This window comes from Salmo trutta, chromosome 8 (assembly GCF_901001165.1).
Source record: "Salmo trutta chromosome 8, fSalTru1.1, whole genome shotgun sequence".
Taxonomy (NCBI): Eukaryota; Metazoa; Chordata; class Actinopteri; order Salmoniformes; family Salmonidae; genus Salmo; species Salmo trutta.
Window position 1 is genome coordinate 51102340 of NC_042964.1, and position 27281 is coordinate 51129620.

Here is a 27281-nt window from a genome sequence, read left to right on the forward strand (position 1 = left end):
TAAGGTGATAGCTAGTAGTGACGGGTCAATAGTAAGGTGGTATCTAGTAGTGACGGTTCCAATAGTAAGGTGGTAGCTAGTAGTGACGGGTCAATAGTAAGGTGGTAGCTAGTAGTGACGGGTCAATAGTAAGGCGGTAAGCTATATGACGGGTCAATAGTAAGGCGGTAGCTAGTAGTGACGGGTCAGTAGTAAGGTGGTAGCTAGTAGTGACGGGTCAGTAGTAAGGTGGTAGCTATTAGTGACGGGTCAAGAGTAAGGTGGTAGCTAGTAGTGACGGGTCAGTAGTAAGGTGGTAGCTAGTAGTGACGGGTCAGTAGTAAGGTGGTAGCTAGTAGTACGGGTCAATAGTAAGGTGGTAGCTAGTATGACGGGTCAATAGTAAGTGGTAGCTAGTAGTGACGGGTCAATAGTAAGGTGGTAGCTAGTAGTGACGGGTCAGTAGTAAGGTGGTAGCTAGTAGTGACGGGTCAATAGTAAGGTGGTAGCTAGTAGTGACGGTCAATATAAGGTGGTAGCTAGTAGTGACGGGTCCAATAGTAAGGTGGTAGCTAGTAGTGACGGGTCAATAGTAAGGTGGTAGCTAGTAGTGACGGGTCAAATAGTAAGGTGGTAGCTAGTAGTGACGGGTCAATAGTAGGTGATAGCTAGTAGTGACGGGTCAATAGTAAGGTGGTAGCTAGTAGTGACGGGTCAGTAGTAAGGTGATAGCTAGTAGTGACGGGTCAATAGTAAGGTGGTATCTAGTAGTGACGGGTCAATAGTAAGGTGGTAGCTAGTAGTGACGGGTCAGTAGTAAGGTGGTAGCTAGTAGTGACGGGTCAATAGTAAGGTGGTAGCTAGTAGTGACGGGTCAGTAGTAAGGTGATAGCTAGTAGTGACGGGTCAATAGTAAGGTGGTATCTAGTAGTGACGGGTCAATAGTAAGGTGGTAGCTAGTAGTGACGGGTCAATAGTAAGGCGGTAGCTAGTAGTGACGGGTCAATAGTAAGGCGGTAGCTAGTAGTGACGGGTCAATAGTAAGGCGGTAGCTAGTAGTGACGGGTCAGTAGTAAGGCGGTAGCTAGTAGTGACGGGTCAGTAGTAAGGCGGTAGCTAATAGTGACGGGTCAATAGTAAGGTGGTAGCTAGTAGTGACGGGTCAGTAGTAAGGTGGTAGCTAATAGTGAGGTCTAGTAAGGTGGTAGCTAGTAGTGACGGGTCAGTAGTAAGGTGGTAGCTAGTAGTGACGGGTCAATAGTAAGGTGGTAGCTAGTAGTGACGGGTCAGTAGTAAGGTGGTAGCTAGTAGTGACGGGTCAATAGTAAGGTGGTAGCTAGTAGTGACGGGTCAATAGTAAGGTGGTAGCTAGTAGTGACGGGTCAATAGTAAGGTGGTAGCTAGTAGTGACGGGTCAATAGTAAGGTGGTAGCTAGTAGTGACGGGTCAGTAGTAAGGTGGTAGCTAGTAGTGACGGGTCAACAGTAAGGTGGTAGCTAGTAGTGACAGGTCAACAGTAAGATGTTAGCTGTAGTCCAGACTCCTGCTTAGCTGTAGTCCAGTGCCGTGTCTTTGGCATCATTAAAACTGAAGACATATTTATGAAATAACTCTCTGTAATTATTATTATGCGATTAACCTGATTAATCATGTAACTGTAATTAACTAGGAAGTCGGGGCACCAAGGAAAATATTCAGATTACAAAGTTATAATTTTCCTAATATAACTTTCAGATATTTTAATATCTGATCATTTAGTCTTCGAATTAATGACTTATTGACCTCACGTCAGTCTCATTCCAAACGTCGTAAATTGTTGGTTATCTGCACGAACCCAGTCTTCACTATGAGTCATCCATACATCAATTGTCTTAAAATCATTTATTTACTAACTAAGTAATTCACAGAAATGCATAACAAACAGTAGATATCGTTACAAAGAAATGATAGAGGAATGTGCCCTAGTGGGCTAAACCGGCATGGCGGCTTGTTAGACAAAAGGGGGGGGGGGGTCAACTGAGAAGGCACTACAGAGTTGATAATTATATCAATTGAAATGCTAATCCTAGCTGCAGACTAGTAATTAATATCAAAGACTTGTTCTTATTCTGTCGGTATCGATAGTCTAAGAGTTTAATCACGTGGTATGGTTAAAGTTCAGAAAGAGGAATGCTGGTCAAACCTTGGCCCTCTCGTTATCGAGGTAAGCTGGTCTCCAACCTTTAGCCATCTCGTAATTGAGGTAAGCTCGGTCTGGTGATAGAAAACCAAGGTGGGGGTTTTATTCGGGACATAGAAACAGGCTGTCTCATGACGCCAGGTCCTGTCTGTGTCCCTGGGGGCGTGCCAAGGACTTAGTTAAGACTCCAAAGGGAATTGGAGTTTCCTTCATTAAACAGTCCAAAATCACATTACACAATTTCACAAACAGTTCCATCCATATTCATTCATTTTATACAACCATTTAGATGTAAGTCTCATACCTGAGACTCTTCTATAAGCATGGTTATGGTAATGTGGCCGTATTGTCTCTCATGAGTTTCACAAAATTGTACGAAACGGACCAGTTCGTTGCTGGATTCTTCACCGATCTTTTATACCTTCTCCAGAACACAAATGTCGTTCGGTTCTCCAGTTCTGTGAGGTGGAAGAACTCCTTTGTTCTCTCTATACTGGGGTCATGAGGAGAGGGTCTCCTCGTAGGAATTTACGACCGCTCTTACAGAGCCTGGTGTCAGAAGTATAGAGGTCGGGGGATGGTGCTCGCAGTGTCCAAAGAGGGCAACGTCATGACACCAGACTCCTGCTTAGCTGTAGTCCAGACTCCTGCTTAGCTGTAGTCCAGACTCCTGCTTAGCTGTAGTCCAGACTCCTGCTTAGCCGTCGTCCAGACTCCTGCTTAGCCGTCGTCCAGACTCCTGCTTAGCCGTCGTCCAGACTCCTGCTTAGTTGTAGTCCAGACTCCTGCTTAGCTGTAGTCCAGACTCCTGCTTAGCTGTAGTCCAGACTCCTGCTTAGCTGTAGTCCAGACTCCTGCTTAGCCGTCGTCCAGACTCCTGCTTAGCCGTCGTCCAGACTCCTGCTTAGCCGTCGTCCAGACTCCTGCTTAGCCGTCGTCCAGACTCCTGCTTAGCCGTCGTCCAGACTCCTGCTTAGTTGTAGTCCAGACTCCTGCTTAGCCGTAGTCCCGACTCCTGCTTAGCCGTAGTTCAGACTCCTGCTTTGCCGTAGTCCAGACTCCTGCTTAGCCGTAGTCCAGACTCCTGCTTAGCCGTCGTCCAGACTCCTGCTTAGCCGTCGTCCAGACTCCTGCTTAGCCGTCGTCCAGACTCCTGCTTAGCTGTAGTCCAGGTTGTGACTGGTCTGTTCTCCTCCAGGTGTACCAGGAAGGGAGACTGTCCCAGGGCTGAGGATGACAACACATGGCTGTGGAGCCCCAACCAGCAGTGTGTTCAGATCCAGGCCTTTAACCCACCCAACCTCAGCTGTAGGAAGACAAAGCAGGTACTGAGTGGTTGAGTGTACATGTCTACTTTCCCTGTCATTGGCAGCTGTCCTGTCCAGTGTGAAAGGTCCCTCATATGTTGTGCTGGGTTTGCTTCATTCTGAATTCATTCATCCTGAGTTTAACTCTAGTCAATTCATTAAGCTCTCCTCCCTTCCAGTGCATTTCTTTCTCTCTCTCTCTCTCTCTCTCTCTCTCTCTCTCTCTCACTCTCTCGCTCTCTCTCTCTCTCTCTCGCTCGCTCTCTCACACACACACACACACACACACACACACACACACACACACACACACACACACACACACACACACACACACACACACACACGGGGTCAGTTCTGGATTAATGAACTGTGTACATTTTGTACTGTAGACCTGAAGATCAGTTACTTCCCTTTATTTCACTCCATTTCATCTCAATTCTCTCCAGGAACTTGAGTTTTTGTCACATAACCACATAACTGTTCCTGTGAATTGAAAAAGAACTGCATTTCCTCAATGGACTTCTTTGTATTCAAGAGGAAGTTTATTCTCTTGTTTCTCTCTCGCTCTCGGTCTCGTCTCCCTCTCTCTCTTTCTCACTCCTCAAAGACCTCTGTTTTTCTCCTGTCCAGGTTGTAATCGACATCCCCTCCCTCCCCAAGATCGGCCCTTCTGACATTATCGAGTGCAGGTTTGGTTCAAACACTAGTGAAGCTGTGGTGATGGACCAGAAGGTCACCTGTGCCCTCCCTGACCCTGTGAACATCCCCTCTACACCTGACAAGCAGGGTGAGTCCTCCTGAATACTGGTCCTAACCCCAGTCCTTAGCTCCTTGGGTGGTAGATGGGTATTGTATACTGTTTTTAAGCCTGGATATCAGTCTGTTTGTTTTTTAACTAACTTGTCTTTGTCTTGCCAAACAAGGCAACAATATGTTTTATTCAGGACAGAACCAGTCAGGTGACCAGGCTAACATTTCCTCTCAGAACAATGGACTGTGGTAACTGTGATATTCTGTCGTTTTGTGTTCAGACTTTGTGACGATGCAGGTAAAGATCCTGGTGAACGATGGCATCGAGGTGACGTCCAGTGAATACAAGTTCTACAACTGTGCCGCCACCGTCAGGAAGTCAGAGAACACGCCGTAAGTGGTGCCAGTTAAACTCTTTATGGTCACCAACCTGAGGCAAGATCACTTTCCAGGCTGAAATCTACCACTCAGATATTCTTTAAAAACAGGACTTAATAATGTAAGCCTATGCAACAGTAACCTAATAAAAACTGTTGTGTAGGAATGAGGTTTGTGCAGTAGGCCTAATACATTATCACAACATATTGGCTTTATGCCTTCCTGACAATATTGTTCCTCTCAGACCATATTCTATTTCAAAACTCGAGCTTTGATAACAAAATAGATCAGTTGTATCATTTGCGAGGCATAGCTGAGCATAATTGAAATAATGATCTTGTTTATTTTACTGGACTGATGGTCAGTCTCAGCGGAGGAAGAGCGCAGCAGAGAGACCACCTCTCATAGTCCCTGCTTTCTCCTTTCCTCCGGGGAGGCTGACCAGAGAGAGGGGACACCTCTCATAGTCCCTGCTTTCTCCTTTCCTCCGGTGAGGCTGACCAGAGAGAGGGGACACCTCTCATAGTCCCTGCTTTCTCCTTTCCTCCGGGGAGGCTGACCAGAGAGAGGGCACACCTCTCATAGTCCCTGCTTTCTCCTTTCCTCCGGGGAGGCTGACCAGAGAGAGGGGACACCTCTCATAGTCCCTGCTTTCTCCTTCCTCCGGTGAGGCTGACCAGAGAGAGGGGACACCTCTCATAGTCCCTGCTTTCTCCTTTCCTCCGGTGAGACTGACCAGAGAGAGGGGACACCTCTCATAGTCCCTGCTTTCTCCTTTCCTCCCGTGAGACTGACCAGAGAGAGGGGACACCTCTCATAGTCCCTGCTTTCTCCTTTCCTCCCGTGAGACTGACCAGAGAGAGGGGACACCTCTCATAGTCCCTGCTTTCTCCTTTCCTCCCGTGAGACTGACCAGAGAGAGGGGACACCTCTCATAGTCCCTGCTTTCTCCTTTCCTCCCGTGAGACTGACCAGAGAGAGGGGACACCTCTCATAGTCCCTGCTTTCTCCTTTCCTCCCGTGAGACTGACCAGAGAGAGGGGACACCTCTCATAGTCCCTGCTTTCTCCTTTCCTCCGTGAGACTGACCAGAGAGAGGGGACACCTCTCATAGTCCCTGCTTTCTCCTTTCCTCCGGTGAGGCTGACCAGAGAGAGGGGACAACTCTCATAGTCCCTGCTTTCTCCTTTCCTCCGTGAGACTGACCAGAGAGAGGGGACACCTCTCATAGTCCCTGCTTTCTCCTTTCCTCCGGTGAGACTGACCAGAGAGAGGGGACAACTCTCATAGTCCCTGCTTTCTCCTTTCCTCCGGGGAGGCTGACCAGAGAGAGGGGACACCTCTCATAGTCCCTGCTTTCTCCTTTCCTCCGGGGAGGCTGACCAGAGAGAGGGGACACCTCTCATAGTCCCTGCTTTCTCCTTTCCTCCGTGAGACTGACCAGAGAGAGGGGACACCTCTCATAGTCCCTGCTTTCTCCTTTCCTCCGGGGAGGCTGACCAGAGAGAGGGGACACCTCTCATAGTCCCTGCTTTCTCCTTTCCTCCGGTGAGACTGACCAGAGAGAGGGGACACCTCTCATAGTCCCTGCTTTCTCCTTTCCTCCGGTGAGACTGACCAGAGAGAGGGGACACCTCTCATAGTCCCTGCTTTCTCCTTTCCTCCCGTGAGACTGACCAGAGAGAGGGGACACCTCTCATAGTCCCTGCTTTCTCCTTTCCTCCCGTGAGACTGACCAGAGAGAGGGGACACCTCTCATAGTCCCTGCTTTCTCCTTTCCTCCCGTGAGACTGACCAGAGAGAGGGGACACCTCTCATAGTCCCTGCTTTCTCCTTTCCTCCCGTGAGACTGACCAGAGAGAGGGGACACCTCTCATAGTCCCTGCTTTCTCCTTTCCTCCCGTGAGACTGACCAGAGAGAGGGGACACCTCTCATAGTCCCTGCTTTCTCCTTTCCTCCGTGAGACTGACCAGAGAGAGGGGACACCTCTCATAGTCCCTGCTTTCTCCTTTCCTCCGGTGAGGCTGACCAGAGAGAGGGGACAACTCTCATAGTCCCTGCTTTCTCCTTTCCTCCGTGAGACTGACCAGAGAGAGGGGACACCTCTCATAGTCCCTGCTTTCTCCTTTCCTCCGGTGAGACTGACCAGAGAGAGGGGACAACTCTCATAGTCCCTGCTTTCTCCTTTCCTCCGGGGAGGCTGACCAGAGAGAGGGGACAACTCTCATAGTCCCTGCTTTCTCCTTTCCTCCGGGGAGGCTGACCAGAGAGAGGGGACACCTCTCATAGTCCCTGCTTTCTCCTTTCCTTCCTCCGTGAGACTGACCAGAGAGAGGGGACACCTCTCATAGTCCCTGCTTTCTCCTTTCCTCCGGGGAGGCTGACCAGAGAGAGGGGACACCTCTCATAGTCCCTGCTTTCTCCTTTCCTCCGGTGAGACTGACCAGAGAGAGGGGACACCTCTCATAGTCCCTGCTTTCTCCTTTCCTCCGGTGAGACTGACCAGAGAGAGGGGACACCTCTCATAGTCCCTGCTTTCCTCCTTTCCTCCCGTGAGACTGACCAGAGAGAGGGGACACCTCTCATAGTCCCTGCTTTCTCCTTTCCTCCCGTGAGACTGACCAGAGAGAGGGGACACCTCTCATAGTCCCTGCTTTCTCCTTTCCTCCCGTGAGACTGACCAGAGAGAGGGGACACCTCTCATAGTCCCTGCTTTCTCCTTTCCTCCCGTGAGACTGACCAGAGAGAGGGGACACCTCTCATAGTCCCTGCTTTCTCCTTTCCTCCCGTGAGACTGACCAGAGAGAGGGGACACCTCTCATAGTCCCTGCTTTCTCCTTTCCTCCGGGGAGGCTGACCAGAGAGAGGGGACACCTCTCATAGTCCCTGCTTTCTCCTTTCCTCCGTGAGACTGACCAGAGAGAGGGGACACCGTCTTCCACCTGATGGCCGAACACGAGTCGCATCACATTATTTCTGCCTCATGCTCCAATTCATGTTGTTCCTATGACCAGAGAAGTGAAATATTCCTGCATATTAAAATAGACCTGACGAGCTGCTGATAATAAAACAACAGGCCTGTTGATACACGGCTACTCAGCACGAGTGGAAGTATGTTTTGTAAAAGTGTTGAATAAAAACAGTGTTGACAGTACTGGATAAAAACTTCAACATGAACTCAGTCATAAAAACAGCAGCTGTTTGTTGTATTCTTTGACGGTGGTTCTCTGGTCGTGGAGTTTCTCCCTTCAGACAAATCAAATGGTTGGAACACTTTGCCAACCCGGCGCGCAGCACTTCTGAATCATGTGTAATGTTAATAAAATAGGAGTGCAAGGCTTTATCGTTAGTTTTCCAGAAATGTTTGGTGGTCGACTAGGAATACCTTGAAGATCGACCCGTAGGTGACCACTGCTTTATGGAGATTCCCCTTTAATGATGTTTTTCTGACAGTTAATCTCAGTGCTCTGTTCAGTCATTTTACACTGAACACCTTTGAGGATTTCTGTTCTCATTGGCTATATAAACTCTGATTCCTTAACTCTTCTTCCTACTGGTTGATTGTCCCCAGGTGTATAGCATGTGTGACCAGTGAGTGGCAGTGCCAGTGGAATGCCCAGGACCACACCTGCAGTGACAGAGATGACTCTGTAGACGGAGTTCACATCATCAAAGCCCAACAAGTAGGAAGAAGCCCTGTCTCAGTCAACTAGACAGTTTGGCTCAATCTCCTTTTGTCAACCCACAATTCCTTGGGTCCTCTCTCCCCGCCTCCTCAAGAAGAAGGTCCAATACTTTTTGAGAAGCAGGCCAGAAGAGAGGATGTGAGGAAGTGAAGGAAGATGAATTGATATAGAGCTCTTGTCTCTGAGCCAGCTTGTATCTGTTACCGACTTTCTGCCTTATAGGTGGCAACTGGCAAGCTCCGCCTATCTGCTGGTCTGTCTGCCTGTATGCATGTATGCCTGTATGTCTGCCTGTATGCCTGCCTGTATGTCTGCCTGTCTGCCTGCCTGCCTGTCTGTCTGTCTGCCTGTATGTATGTCTGTCTGCCTGTATGTCTGTCTGTCTGCCTGTATGTCTGTCTGTCTGCCTGTATGTCTGTCTGTCTGCCTGTATGTCTGCCTGTATGTCTGTCTGCCTGTATGTCTGTCTGCCTGTTGTCCTGCCTGTATGTCTGTCTGCCTGTATGTCTGTCTGCCTGTATGTCTGTCTGCCTGTATGTCTGCCTGTCTGCCTGTCTGCCTGTCTGATTAAACCAGCTACAACCACCTTCTGTTCTCTCTCCAGGCTGATAGCTGTCCTCAGTTTGAGAACCCAGACCCTCATCTCATCCCTGTAGGCCACCCCATCCCCATCAGCTTCCAAGGGAAGAACCTGGACATTTACAAGGTGAGATAGACACCGCTCTTAGGTTGCGTCCCAAATTACACCATATTACCTATACAGTGCACTACTTAGGGAATAGGGTGCCATGTTGGGTTCACTGTAGGGAATAGGGTGCCATGTTGGGTTCACTGTAGGGAATAGGGTGCCATGTTGGGTTCACTGTAGGGAGTAGGGTGCCATGTTGGGTTCACTGTAGGGAATAGGGTGCCATGTTGGGTTCACTGTAGGGAATAGGGTGCCATGTTGGGTTCACTGTAGGGAGTAGGGTGCCATGTTGGGTTCACTGTAGGGAATAGGGTGCCATGTTGGGGTTCACTGTAGGGAGTAGGGTGCCATGTTGGGTTCACTGTAGGGAATAGGGTGCCATGTTGGGTTCACTGTAGGGAATAGGGTGCCATGTTGGGTTCACTGTAGGGAGTAGGGTGCCATGTTGGGTTCACTGTAGGGAATAGGGTGCCATGTTGGGTTCACTGTAGGGAATAGGGTGCCATGTTGGGTTCACTGTAGGGAATAGGGTGCCATGTTGGGTTCACTGTAGGGAATAGGGTGCCATGTTGGGTTCACTGTAGGGAATAGGGTGCCATGTTGGGTTCACTGTAGGGAGTAGGGTGCCATGTTGGGTTCACTGTAGGATGACATTTCAGACACCTATTTAGTCATGGTCTATCATTGATGGTTAACTTGGCTGTTCCTCTAATGAGAGTACATCCGCTTGTCTTACTCATTCACTATTAGATCATGTACAGTACTGTTTATCTAATATGGTTCGTTGTGGTTTTGCCTGACAGCCTGACTGACTTCTACTCATTCTAATATACATGCTCTCTTGTCCTGTGTGTGTCTCTGTCCCGTGTGTGTCTCTGTCCCGTGTGTGTCTCTCTGTCCCGTGTGTGTCTCTCTGTCCCGTGTGTGTCTCTCTGTCCCGTGTGTCTCTCTCTGTCCTGAGTGTGTGTGTGTGTGTGTGTGTCTCTCTCTCTGTCCTGTGCGTGTGTGTGTGTCTCTCTCTCTGTCCTGTGCGTGTGTGTGTGTCTCTCTCTCTGTCCTGTGCGTGTGTGTGTGTCTCTCTCTCTGTCCTGTGTGTGTGTGTGTCTCTCTCTCTCTGTCCTGTGTGTGTGTGTGTGTCTCTCTCTCTGTCCTGTGTGTGTGTGTGTGTCTCTCTCTGTCCTGTGTGTGTGTGTGTGTGTGTGTGTGTGTGTCTCTCTCTGTCCTGTGTGTGTGTGTGTGTGTATGTCTCTCTCTGTCCTGTGTGTGTGTGTGTGTGTGTGTGTGTGTGTGTGTGTCTCTCTCTGTCCTGTGTGTGTGTGTGTGTGTGTGTGTGTCTCTCTCTGTCCTGTGTGTGTGTGTGTGTGTGTGTGTGTGTGTCTCTCTCTGTCCTGTGTGTGTGTGTGTGTGTGTGTGTGTCTCTCTCTGTCCTGTGTGTGTGTGTGTGTGTGTCTCTCTCTGTCCTGTGTGTGTGTGTGTGTGTGTATATGTCTCTCTCTGTCCTGTGTGTGTGTGTGTGTGTGTGTGTGTGTCTCTCTCTGTCCTGTGTGTGTGTGTGTGTGTGTGTGTCTCTCTCTGTCCTGTGTGTGTGTGTGTGTATGTCTCTCTCTGTCCTGTGTGTGTGTGTGTGTATGTCTCTCTCTGTCCTGTGTGTGTGTGTGCCTCTCTTTCTCCAGGATCACACGTTTAAGATTGGCACGGAGCTCATGAAACACACGGAGGAAGAGTTCACCTTTAATGAGGGGTTAAAGTTCAACTTCAATGGTTATGAGGTCAGTAATATCCACCTGTAGTTGAGACAACACAGGTTTTCCATCCCAGCGCCCCACATGAGCAGTTACAAGTCTTTTCCCTCAGTCCCAAAGACATTCACCTCCAGCCTCCAGCCTCCAGCCAGTGCTCCAACTCTGTCTGTCTCTGTCTCTCCACCCATCTGTTTTCATACTGAGTTTGAGAGGCTGCCAATATGGAGTTAAAAGCTATTGAGCTGCGAGTCACAGCACTGCTACCCTCTTTAGGGGGGAGTCATTGGGTTTAATCACAAACACATCAGATGGGGAGTCTATTTTGGGAGAAACATTTTTTAAACTTCCCCAGAATCATTCCCTAGAGTGGTGTGCGTGTTGGTGTGCGTGTTGGTGTGCGTGTTGGTGTGCGTGTTGGTGTGCGTGTTGGTGTGCGTGTTGGAGTGCGTGTTGGAGTGCGTGTTGGAGTGCGTGTTGGAGTGCGTGTTGGAGTGCGTGTTGGTGTGCGTGTTGGTGTGCGTGTTGGATTGTGTGTGCATGCGTGCATGTCAGTGTTTTCGTTAGGAAATGTGGTGCTGGATATTTGACAGGAAGTATTATAATTTAAGACGTTTGAGAAATGTACTGGACCCATATGCATTGGGTGGTAACCTGATTAGTGCGTCCACCCACGGTGCTCAGAATGACAGAAATAACATTATGCTAATTCATCTTAACAGAACATGCAACTCAAGGAGGCAACGATGCTCACGTTGAAGATGATAGAAGAACTGTCCACATTGAGTTTCTTCAGCCAACAAGACGAGTAGAGAACAGCAGAATCACTAGCCTGTCAGTCTAATCTCCCCCATAGTAGAACAGTTGACCTATTGGTCAGCTAGTCGTTCTGTGGGAGAAGGAAATAGCCTATTCCAAACAGACTCTGGGACAGTTGTGGGACGATAGATCCCCAATTCATACAACCGATTGTCCTCGGCTACATACAAATATATATCTTAAAAGCAATGAGTCTGATACAACAGATCAGAATGTTTAACTTAATGTTTTCTTCCCAGTAGGCTACGTGAGGTGGTTCGTCCCATAATGCACTTAGTGGTAAAACACTTCTTCTCCCGGACAGTTTTATTCATCGCTTTTCCTTTTTTTTAAATCGTCCGAAAGCCAGCTATAACCAGCTAACAGAAACCCCGGTGTGTGTGTGTGTGTGTGTGTGTGTGTGAGCGAGAGCCAGCAAGTGTGTTTTGACACGTCTCTGGCCCTCAGTAACTCAGTGTGTTTTCTCTGTTGTGTATGTCCTGTGTGTTAGTTTTCCTACGACAAGGAGCAGGAGGTCAATGTGTCCTTCCACATCAAAGACAGAGACTCAGAGAAGAAGATTGACAGCACTCTGACTGGTGAGTCTGGAGTTGATGCAGTGCTGCTGTTCAATGCACTGTTCAAACAACTGTCTGAATACAACCAGGATTATTCTGCTCAAACTGTTGATCCATTTCAACTCTTTCACCTTAATGGACCTGCGTTGGATAACCCGAGTATTGGACATGTTTAATATTCAGCCATTATTATTATTATTTCATCAGTTTTGGGGACAAAGGTCAAGCTTATTTGAATAAGATATGAATCCTGTACAGACTGGTGGGTTATTGGTATGGAGTTGTTGTTTCATCTCTTTCCCCTCCTCTCCCCTCCCTCTCTCCCCCTCCTCCTCTCTCCCATTCTACCCTCTCCTCTCACTCTATCCTCCTCCTCTCCCCCTCCTCCTCTCTCCCATTCTACCCTCTCCTCTCACTCTATCCTCCTCCTCTCCCCTCCCTCTCTCCCCCTCCTCCTCTCTCCCATTCTACCCTCTCCTCTCACTCTATCCTCCTCCTCTCCCCCTCCTCCTCTCTCCCATTCTACCCTCTCCTCTCACTCTATCCTCCACCTCTCCCCCTCCTCCTCTCCCCCTCCTCTCTCCCATTCTACCCTCTCCTCTCACTCTATCCTCCTCCTCTCCCCTCCCTCTCTCCCCCTCCTCCTCTCTCCCATTCTACCCTCTCCTCTCACTCTATCCTCCTCCTCTCCCCCTCCTCCTCTCTCCCATTCTACCCTCTCCTCTCACTCTATCCTCCACCTCTCCCCCTCCACCTCTCCCCCTCCTCTCTCCCATTCTACCCTCTCCTCTCACTCTATCCTCCTCCTCTCCCCTCCCTCTCTCCCCCTCCTCCTCTCTCCCATTCTACCCTCTCCTCTCACTCTATCCTCCACCTCTCCCTCTCCACCTCTCCCCCTCCTCTCTCCCATTCTACCCTCTCCTCTCACTCTATCCTCCACCTCTCCCTCTCCACCTCTCCCCTTCCTCTCTCCCATTCTACCCTCTCCTCTCACTCTATCCTCCTCCTCTCCCCTCCCTCTCTCCCCCTCCTCCTCTCTCCCATTCTACCCTCTCCTCTCACTCTATCCTCCTCCTCTCCCCTCCCTCTCTCCCCCTCCTCCTCTCTCCCATTCTACCCTCTCCTCTCACTCTATCCTCCTCCTCTCCCCTCCCTCTCTCCCATTCTACCCTCTCCTCTCACTCTATCCTCCACCTCTCCCTCTCCTCTCACTCTACCTACTCTACCTGCCCCTCCTCTTCTCTCTTTCCTCCCCCTCGTCTCCTCTTCATCTCTTAGTGGTGCTGTATAACTGTTCTCTGGGTCGTGAGGACTGCAGCCTGTGTAAGAACGCCGACCCCAAATACAACTGTGTGTGGTGTGCCAACATGAGGTCCTGTGTGTACAGAAAATTGTGCGGGTCCCAGGAACCAGCGCAGTGCCCCAACCCCAAGATCACTGACGTGAGAACAGTCTCTCTCTCTGATTATCACTAGAGGTGTTCTCCTCTGCCTGGTCACAACTGTATGGTCTGGTGCACTCTTCCTTCCTGTCTTCTTCCCTTTAGCTGTCACTGTCGTACTCTTCTCCTACACATGCTGTCCTCCTCAACTTTCTCTCTCTCCCCCCTCCTCCCCCCTCCTCTCTCTCCCCCCTCTCTCTCCCCCCCTCTCTCTCCTCTCTCCCCTCTCTCCCCCCCTCTCTCTCCTCTCTCCCCTCTCTCTCTCTCCCCTCTCTCTCCTTCTCTCCTCTCTCTCCTCTCTCTCCCCCCTCCCTCTACTCTCTCCCCACCTCCTCTCTACCCCTCCCCTATCTCTTTCTCCTCTCTTCTTTCTCCCCCTCTCGTTCTCCTTTCTTTCTCTCTCTCTCCCATCCACAGTCTAATGATTATACTGAACACACTGAACTACTACTGTAACGACTGTTTACTACTATATACACACTGATGAACTACTACTGTAACGACCGTTCACTACTATATACACACTGATGAACTACTACTGTAACGACTGTTCACTACTATATACACACTGAACTACTACTGTAACGACCGTTCACTACTATATACACACTGAACTACTACTGTAATGACCGTTCACTGCTATATACACACTGAACTACTACTGTAACGACCGTTCACTACTATATACACACTGAACTACTACTGTAACGACTGTTCACTACTATATACACACTGATGAACTACTACTGTAACGACTGTTCACTACTATATACACACTGATAAACTACTACTGTAACGACCGTTCACTACTATATACACACTAAACTACTACTGTAACGACTGTTCACTACTATATACACACTGATGAACTACTGTAATGACCGTTCACTGCTATATACACACTGATGAACTACTACTGTAACGACTGTTCACTACTATATACACACTGAACTACTACTGTAACGACCGTTCACTACTATATACACACTGGTGAACTACTAATGTAACGACTGTTCACTACTATATACACACTGATGAACTACTACTGTAACGACTGTTCACTACTATATACACACTGATAAACTACTACTGTAACGACCGTTCACTGCTATATACACACTGATGAACTACTACTGTAACGACTGTTCACTACTATATACACACTGAACTACTACTGTAACGACTGTTCACTGCTATATACACACTGATAAACTACTACTGTAACGACCGTTCACTACTATATACACACTGAACTACTACTGTAACGACCGATCACTACTATATACACACTGATGAACTACTACTGTAACGACCGTTCACTACTATATACACACTGATGAACTACTACTGTAACGACCGTTCACTACTATATACACACTGATGAACTACTACTGTAACGACTGTTCACTACTATATACACACTGATGAACTACTACTGTAACGACTGTTCACTACTATATACACACTGAACTACTACTGTAACGACTGTTCACTACTATATACAAACTGAACTACTACTGTAACGACCGTTCACCAATATATACACACTGATGAACTACTACTGTTATGACCGTTCACTACTATATACACACTGAACTACTACTGTAACGACCGTTCACTGCTATATACACACTGATCTACTACTGTAACGACTGTTCACTACTATATACACACTGATGAACTACTACTGTAACGACTGTTCACTACTATATACACACTGAACTACTACTGTAACGACTGTTCACTACTATATACAAACTGAACTACTACTGTAACGACCGTTCACCAATATATACACACTGATGAACTACTACTGTTATGACCGTTCACTACTATATACACACTGAACTACTACTGTAACGACCGTTCACTGCTATATACACACTGATCTACTACTGTAACGACTGTTCACTACTATATACACACTGATGAACTACTACTGTAACGACTGTTCACTGCTATATACACACTGAACTACTGTAACGACTGTTCACTACTATATACACACTGAACTACTACTGTAACGACTGTTCACTACTATATACACACTGAACTACTACTGTAACGACCGTTCACTACTATATACACACTGATGAACTACTGTAACGACCGTTCACTACTATATACACACTGATGAACTACTACTGTAACGACTGTTCACTACTATATACACACTGAACTACTACTGTAACGACCGTTCACTACTATATACACACTGAACTACTACTTTAATGACCGTTCACTGCTATATACACACTGATGAACTACTACTGTAACGACCGTTCACTGCTATATACACACTGAAATACTACTGTAACGACTGTTCACTACTATATACACACTGATCTACTACTGTAACGACTGTTCACTACTATATACACACTGATGAACTACTACTGTAACGACTGTTCACTACTATATACACACTGAACTACTACTGTAACGACCGTTCACTACTATATACACACTGAACTACTAATGTAACGACCGTTCACTACTATATACACACTGAACTACTACTGTAACGACTGTTCACTACTATATACACACTGATGAACTACTACTGTAACGACCGTTCACTACTATATACACACTGATGAACTACTACTGTAACGACTGTTCACTACTATACACACTGATGAACTACTACTGTAACGACTGTTCACTACTATATACACACTGAACTACTACTGTAACGACCGTTCACTACTATATACACACTGAACTACTACTGTAACAACCGTTCACCAATATATACACACTGATGAACTACTACTGTTATGACCGTTCACTACTATATACACACTGATGAACTACTACTGTAACGACTGTTCACTACTATATACACACTGGTGAACTACTACTGTAACGACCGTTCTCTACTATATACACACTGATGAACTACTACTGTAACGACCGTTCACTACTATATACACACTGAACTACTACTGTATTGACCGTTCACTACTATATACACACTAAACTACTACTGTAACGACCGTTCACTACTATATACACACTGAACTACTACTGTAACGACTGTTCACTACTATATACACACTGATGAACTACTACTGTAACGACCATTCACTACTATATACACACTGAACTACTACTGTAACGACCGTTCACTACTATATACACACTGATGAACTACTACTGTAATGACCGTTCACTGCTATATACACACTGATGAACTACTACTGTAACGACTGTTCACTACTATATACACACTGATGAACTACTACTGTAACGACTGTTCTACTATATACACACTGAACTACTACTGTAACGACCGTTCACTACTATATACACACTTAACTACTACTGTAACGACCATTCACTACTATATACACACTGAACTACTACTGTAACGACCGTTCACTACTATATACACACTGAACTACTACTGTAACGACTGTTCACTACTATATACACACTGAACTACTACTGTAACGACTGTTCACTACTATATACACACTGAACTACTACTGTAACGACTGTTCACTACTATATACACACTGAACTACTACTGTAACGACCGTTCACTACTATATACACACTGATGAACTACTACTGTAATGACCGTTCACTGCTATATACACACTGATGAACTACTACTGTAACGACTGTTCACTACTATATACACACTGATGAACTACTACTGTAACGACTGTTCTACTATATACACACTGAACTACTACTGTAACGACCGTTCACTACTATATACACACTTAACTACTACTGTAACGACCATTCACTACTATATACACACTGAACTACTACTGTAACGACCGTTCACTACTATATACACACTGAACTACTACTGTAACGACTGTTCACTACTATATACACACTGAACTACTACTGTAACGACTGTTCACTACTATATACACACTGAACTACTACTGTAACGACTGTTCACTACTATATACACACTGAACTACTACTGTAACGACTGTTCACTACTATATACACACTGATGAACTACTACTGTAACGACTGTTCACTACTATATACACACTGATGAACTACTACTGTAACGACTGTTCACTACTATATACACACTGATGAACTACTACTGTAACGACCGTTCACTACTATATACACACTGAACTACTACTGTAACAACCGTTCACCAATATATACACACTGATGAACTACTACTGTTATGACCGTTCACTACTATATACACACTGATGAACTACTACTGTAACGACTGTTCACTACTATATACACACTGAACTACTACTGTAACGACTGTTCACTACTATATACACACTGAACTACTACTGTAACGACCGTTCACCAATATATACACACTGATGAACTACTACTGTTATGACCGTTCACTACTATATACACACTGATGAACTACTGTAACGACTGTTCACTACTATATACACACTGATGAACTACTACTGTAACGACTGTTCACTACTATATACACACTGAACTACTACTGTAACGACCGTTCACTACTATATACACACTGAACTACTACTGTAACAACCGTTCACCAATATATACACACTGATGAACTACTACTGTTATGACCGTTCACTACTATATACACACTGATGAACTACTACTGTAACGACTGTTCACTACTATATACACACTGAACTACTACTGTAACGACTGTTCACTACTATATACACACTGAACTACTACTGTAACGACCGTTCACCAATATATACACACTGATGAACTACTACTGTTATGACCGTTCACTACTATATACACACTGATGAACTACTGTAACGACTGTTCACTACTATATACACACTGATGAACTACTACTGTAACGACTGTTCACTACTATATACACACTGAACTACTACTGTAACGACCGTTCACTACTATATACACACTGAACTACTACTGTATTGACCGTTCACTACTATATACACACTAAACTACTACTGTAACGACCGTTCACTACTATATACACACTGAACTACTACTGTAACGACTGTTCACTACTATATACACACTGATGAACTACTACTGTAACGACCATTCACTACTATATACACACTGAACTACTACTGTAACGACCGTTCACTACTATATACACACTGATGAACTACTACTGTAACGACCGTTCACTGCTATATACACACTGATGAACTACTACTGTAACGACTGTTCACTACTATATACACACTGATGAACTACTACTGTAACGACTGTTCTACTATATACACACTGAACTACTACTGTAACGACTGTTCTACTATATACACACTGAACTACTACTGTAACGACCGTTCACTACTATATACACACTTAACTACTACTGTAACGACCATTCACTACTATATACACACTGAACTACTACTGTAACGACCGTTCACTACTATATACACACTGAACTACTACTGTAACGACTGTTCACTACTATATACACACTGAACTACTACTGTAACGACTGTTCACTACTATATACACACTGAACTACTACTGTAACGACTGTTCACTACTATATACACACTGAACTACTACTGTAACGACTGTTCACTACTATATACACACTGATGAACTACTACTGTAACGACTGTTCACTACTATATACACACTGATGAACTACTACTGTAACGACCGTTCACTACTATATACACACTGAACTACTACTGTAACAACCGTTCACCAATATATACACACTGATGAACTACTACTGTTATGACCGTTCACTACTATATACACACTGATGAACTACTACTGTAACGACTGTTCACTACTATATACACACTGATGAACTACTACTGTAACGACCGTTCACTACTATATACACACTGAACTACTACTGTAACAACCGTTCACCAATATATACACACTGATGAACTACTACTGTTATGACCGTTCACTACTATATACACACTGATGAACTACTACTGTAACGACTGTTCACTACTATATACACACTGAACTACTACTGTAACGACTGTTCACTACTATATACACACTGAACTACTACTGTAACGACCGTTCACCAATATATACACACTGATGAACTACTACTGTTATGACCTTTCACTACTATATACACACTGATGAACTACTGTAACGACTGTTCACTACTATATACACACTGATGAACTACTACTGTAACGACTGTTCACTACTATATACACACTGAACTACTACTGTAACGACCGTTCACTACTATATACACACTGAACTACTACTGTAACGACCGTTCACTACTATATACACACTGATCTACTACTGTAACGACTGTTCACTACTATATACACACTGATGAACTACTGTAACGACTGTTCACTACTATATGAACTGTAACGACCGTTCACTACTATATACACACTGAACTACTGTAACGACCGTTCACTACTATATACACACTGAACTACTACTGTAACGACCGTTCACTACTATATACACACTGATGAACTACTACTGTAACGACTGTTCACTACTATATACACACTGATGAACTACTACTGTAACGACTGTTCACTACTATATACACACTGAACTACTACTGTAACGACCGTTCACTACTATATACACACTGAACTACTACTGTAACAACCGTTCACCAATATATACACACTGATGAACTACTACTGTTATGACCGTTCACTACTATATACACACTGATGAACTACTACTGTAACGACTGTTCACTACTATATACACACTGGTGAACTACTACTGTAACGACCGTTCTCTACTATATACACACTGATGAACTACTACTGTAACGACTGTTCACTACTATATACACACTGAACTACTACTGTATTGACCGTTCACTACTATATACACACTAAACTACTACTGTAACGACCGTTCACTACTATATACACACTGAACTACTACTGTAACGACTGTTCACTACTATATACACACTGAACTACTACTGTATTGACCGTTCACTACTATATACACACTAAACTACTACTGTAACGACCGTTCACTACTATATACACACTGAACTACTACTGTAACAACCGTTCACCAATATATACACACTGATGAACTACTACTGTTATGACCGTTCACTACTATATACACACTGATGAACTACTACTGTAACGACTGTTCACTACTATATACACACTGGTGAACTACTACTGTAACGACCGTTCTCTACTATATACACACTGATGAACTACTACTGTAACGACTGTTCACTACTATATACACACTGAACTACTACTGTATTGACCGTTCACTACTATATACACACTAAACTACTACTGTAACGACCGTTCACTACTATATACACACTGAACTACTACTGTAACGACTGTTCACTACTATATACACACTGATGAACTACTACTGTAACGACCATTCACTACTATATACACACTGAACTACTACTGTAACGACCGTTCACTACTATATACACACTGATGAACTACTACTGTAATGACCGTTCACTGCTATATACACACTGATGAACTACTACTGTAACGACTGTTCACTACTATATACACACTGATGAACTACTACTGTAACGACTGTTCTACTATATACACACTGAACTACTACTGTAACGACCGTTCACTACTATATACACACTTAACTACTACTGTAACGACCATTCACTACTATATACACACTGAACTACTACTGTAACGACCGTTCACTACTATATACACACTGAACTACTACTGTAACGACTGTTCACTACTATATACACACTGAACTACTACTGTAACGACTGTTCACTACTATATACACACTGAACTACTACTGTAACGACTGTTCACTACTATATACACACTGAACTACTACTGTAACGACTGTTCACTACTATATACACACTGATGAACTACTACTGTAACGACTGTTCACTACTATATACACACTGATGAACTACTACTGTAACGACTGTTCACTACTATATACACACTGATGAACTACTACTGTAACGACCGTTCACTACTATATACACACTGAACTACTACTGTAACAACCGTTCACCAATATATACACACTGATGAACTACTACTGTTATGACCGTTCACTACTATATACACACTGATGAACTACTACTGTAACGACTGTTCACTACTATATACACACTGAACTACTACTGTAACGACTGTTCACTACTATATACACACTGAACTACTACTGTAACGACCGTTCACCAATATATACACACTGATGAACTACTACTGTTATGACCGTTCACTACTATATACACACTGATGAACTACTGTAACGACTGTTCACTACTATATACACACTGATGAACTACTACTGTAACGACTGTTCACTACTATATACACACTGAACTACTACTGTAACGACCGTTCACTACTATATACACACTGAACTACTACTGTATTGACCGTTCACTACTATATACACACTAAACTACTACTGTAACGACCGTTCACTACTATATACACACTGAACTACTACTGTATTGACCGTTCACTACTATATACACACTAAACTACTACTGTAACGACCGTTCACTACTATATACACACTGAACTACTACTGTAACGACTGTTCACTACTATATACACACTGATGAACTACTACTGTAACGACCATTCACTACTATATACACACTGAACTACTACTGTAACGACCGTTCACTACTATATACACACTGATGAACTACTACTGTAACGACCGTTCACTGCTATATACACACTGATGAACTACTACTGTAACGACTGTTCACTACTATATACACACTGATGAACTACTACTGTAACGACTGTTCTACTATATACACACTGAACTACTACTGTAACGACCGTTCACTACTATATACACACTTAACTACTACTGTAACGACCGTTCACTACTATATACACACTGAACTACTACTGTAACGACCGTTCACTACTATATACACACTTAACTACTACTGTAACGACCATTCACTACTATATACACACTGAACTACTACTGTAACGACCGTTCACTACTATATACACACTGAACTACTACTGTAACGACTGTTCACTACTATATACACACTGAACTACTACTGTAACGACTGTTCACTACTATATACACACTGAACTACTACTGTAACGACTGTTCACTACTATATACACACTGAACTACTACTGTAACGACTGTTCACTACTATATACACACTGATGAACTACTACTGTAACGACTGTTCACTACTATATACACACTGATGAACTACTACTGTAACGACTGTTCACTACTATATACACACTGATGAACTACTACTGTAACGACCGTTCACTACTATATACACACTGAACTACTACTGTAACGACTGTTCACTACTATATACACACTGAACTACTACTGTAACGACCGTTCACCAATATATACACACTGATGAACTACTACTGTTATGACCGTTCACTACTATATACACACTGATGAACTACTGTAACGACTGTTCACTACTATATACACACTGATGAACTACTACTGTAACGACTGTTCACTACTATATACACACTGAACTACTACTGTAACGACCGTTCACTACTATATACACACTGAACTACTACTGTAACGACCGTTCACTACTATATACACACTGATCTACTACTGTAACGACTGTTCACTACTATATACACACTGATGAACTACTGTAACGACTGTTCACTACTATATACACACTGAACTACTACTGTAACGACCGTTCACTACTATATACACACTGAACTACTGTAACGACCGTTCACTACTATATACACACTGAACTACTACTGTAACGACTGTTCACTACTATATACACACTGAACTACTACTGTAATGACCGTTCACTACTATATACACACTGAACTACTACTGTAACGACTGTTCACTACTATATACACACTGAACTACTACTGTAACGACCGTTCACTACTATATACACATTGAACTACTACTGTAACGACCGTTCTACTATATACACACTGATGAACTACTACTGTAACGACTGTTCACTACTATATACACACTGATGAACTACTACTGTAACGACTGTTCACTACTATATACACACTGATGAACTACTACTGTAACGACCGTTCACTACTATATACACACTGAACTACTACTGTAACGACCGTTCACTACTATATACACACTGAACTACTACTGTAACGACCGTTCACTACTATATACACACTGAACTACTACTGTAACAACCGTTCACCAATATATACACACTGATGAACTACTACTGTTATGACCGTTCACTACTATATACACACTGATGAACTACTACTGTAACGACTGTTCACTACTATATACACACTGAACTACTACTGTAACGACCGTTCACTACTATATACACACTGAACTACTACTGTAACGACTGTTCACTACTATATACACACTGAACTACTACTGTAACGACTGTTCACTACTATATACACACTGATCTACTACTGTAACGACTGTTCACTACTATATACACACTGATGAACTACTACTGTAACGACCGTTCACTACTATATACACACTGATGAACTACTACTGTAATGACCGTTTACTACTATATACACACTGATGAACTACTACTGTAACGACTGTTCACTACTATATACACACTGAACTACTACTGTAACGACTGTTCACTACTATATACACACTGAACTACTACTGTAACGACCGTTCACTACTATATACACACTGAACTACTACTGTAACGACTGTTCTCTACTATATACACACTGATGAACTACTACTGTAACGACTGTTCACTACTATATACACACTGATGAACTACTACTGTAATGACCGTTTACTACTATATACACACTGATGAACTACTACTGTAACGACTGTTCACTACTATATACACACTGAACTACTACTGTAACGACCGTTCACTACTATATACACACTGATGAACTACTACTGTAACGACTGTTCTCTACTATATACACACTGATGAACTACTACTGTAACGACCGTTTACTACTATATACACACTGAACTACTACTGTAACGACCGTTCACTACTATATACACACTGATGAACTACTACTGTAACGACTGTTCACTACTATATACACACTGAACTACTACTGTAATGACCGTTTCCTACTATATACACACTGATGGCACTGACCTTTATATTTTATATTAATCTACCACACTCATCTAAATCATCCCTTCTCTCTCTAATCCCCAGATCATCCCTCGTTTCGGGCCTCTGAAAGGCGGGATAGTGGTGACCATTAAAGGGTCTAACCTGGGCATAAAGGAGGAGGACATTAAGAAGGTGACGGTGGCTGGAGTGGACTGTGTTCACCAGGGGGACAGATACTCTGTCTCCACCAGGTATAGTGATAGTGGGGGGGCAGAGTCACATCCCTGTAATCACGGCCGGTCCGCTCATTAGGCAGGATTAGGCGTCTTTCTAAAATATATTTTGATTATCACTTTTTTTGGTTACTACATGATTCCATATGTGTTATTTCATAGTTTTGATGTCTTCACTATAATTCTACAATGTAGAATAAAGAAAAACCCTTGAATGAGTACAGTAGGTGTGTCCAAACTATTGACTGCTACTGTACGTCTCAACTTTAATTCACAACCGAAAATGAACCTGATTTAAACGTCTAGAAAATACTTATTTTAGATGTCTTTTCAACATAATTTTGCTTACTGGGACTATTCTAGGTTTGTGAAGGGGGGTGGCATTTTTTTGGTCTCGCCAGAACGGCAAGGACCGGCCCTGCCTGTAATGTACTTTTATGTCCAGTGAATAACATATTTCATTAAACACAACATTTCAATGTACAGTATGTTTGTTTTTGTGTGTGGTGGAGAAACCCGGGCCTTTGTCTTACCCCAGCTGTTCTGTGTCTTCTCCAGTGTTGTGTGTGAGATCGGTCCGGTCCAGTCTTCAGCTTCACTGGACCCCCCAGGGCCCATCAACCAGGGGGTAGTGGAGGTAGAGGTGGAGGGGGGCAGGACAGGACGTTCAGAGGTCCTCTTCACCTATAGGGTACGTTTCATGCAGTTACAGGGCCATTCTTTACCCCAACATGAATCCTAACTGTTGTTAGGCCCCACACTGTGAAGGAGTGATCTGACGTTTCATTCTGTACATGGCTCTTAGTGTGGTTAAAGCTCTGCTCAGTGCTCATACAGCCACTATGTTAGTCTCTCTCTGCTGGTTTTACATCTCCACGTTCATCAATCTACTTAGTTCTTCGAAGATGCTCTTAGAATTCAGAATAGCATCTGTTGAAAGAAAACAGAATTTAACAGTGGAAGAGAGTATATGCATTTAATCAAAAACATCTATACTGGGAGCCTATTTTACTTTATGGTAAATATCTACACTCATTTATTTTGGGGTTCATATTTTCTTGTTTGTTTGTTTCTGCCAAAATAACAATGTCCCCATGAGAATGTACTGAGCTTGATAAGCTATTTTGATTTATTATAGATTTGATCAATGCTTCAGATTTTCTAGGGAACATAACATTCTTTTGCTCTCTCTCACTCGCTCTCGTTTGCTCTCATTTTCTCTCTTGCTTTCGTTCGCTGTCTCGCTCTTGTTCGCTGTCTCGCTCTTGTTCGCTGTCTCGCTCTTGTTCGCTGTCTCGCTCTTGTTCGCTGTCTCGCTCTTGTTCGCTGTCTCGCTCTTGTTCGCTGTCTCGCTCTTGTTCGCTGTCTCGCTCTTGTTCGCTCTCTCGCTCGCTGTCTCTCTCGCTCGCTGTCTCTCTCGCTCGCTGTCTCTCTCGCTCGCTGTCTCTCTCGCTCGCTGTCTCTCTCGCTCGCTGTCTCTCTCGCTCGCTGTCTCTCTCGCTCGCTGTCTCTCTCGCTCGCTGTCTCTCTCGCTCGCCGTCTCTCTCGCTCGCTGTCTCTCTCGCTCGCCGTCTCTCTCGCTCGCCGTCTCTCTCTCTCTCTCGCTCGCCGTCTCTCTCGCTCGCCGTCTCTCTCTCTCTCTCGCTCGCTGTCTCTTTCGCTCTCGTTTGCTGTCTCTTTCGCTCTCGTTCGCTGTCTCTCTCGCTCTCGTTCGCTGTCTCTCTCGCTCTCGTTCGCTGTCTCTCTCGCTCTCGTTCGCTGTCTCTCTCGTTCGCTGTCTCTCTCGTTCGCTGTCGCTCTCGTTCGCTGTCGCTCTCGTTCGCTGTCGCTCTCGTTCGCTGTCGCTCTCGTTCGCTGTCGCTCTCGTTCGCCGTCGCTCTCGGTCGCCGTCGCTCTCGTTCGCCGTCGCTCTCGTTCGCTCTCGTTCGCTGTCTCTCACTCGCTCTCGTTCGCTGTCGCTCTCGTTCGCTCTCGTTCGCTGTCTCTCACTCGCTCTCGTTCGCTGTCGCTCTCGTTCGCTCTCGTTCGCTGTCTCTCACTCGCTCTCGTTCGCTTTCTCGCTCTCGTTCGCTGTCGCTCTCGTTCGCTGTCGCTCTCGTTCGCTCTCGTTCGCTGTCTCTCACTCGCTCTCGTTCGCTTTCTCGCTCTCGCTCTCGTTCGCTGTCGCTCTCGTTCGCTGTCGCTCTCGTTCGCTCTCGTTCGCTGTCGCTCTCGTTCGCTCTCGTTCGCTGTCTCTCACTCGCTCTCGTTCGCTGTCTCTCACTCGCTCTCGTTCGCTGTCGCTCTCGTTCGCTGTCTCTCACTCGCTCTCGTTCGCTGTCTCTCACTCGCTCTCGTTCGCTGTCGCTCTCGTTCGCTCTCGTTCGCTGTCTCTCACTCGCTCTCGTTCGCTTTCTCGCTCTCGCTCTCGTTCGCTGTCTCTCGCTGTCTCTCTCTCGCTCTCGCTCTCTCTCTCTCGCTCTGCTGTTTTAAGTTTGTCTGCTCCAGAACTGGCTGTCTACTCC

General features: G+C 44.8%; 1 pseudogene; it reads left to right on the forward strand.

Moving 5' to 3' along the window:
• Window positions 1–27281, forward strand: part of LOC115199183 (plexin-B2-like) — a 213584-nt pseudogene that overhangs the window by 155623 nt on the left and 30680 nt on the right.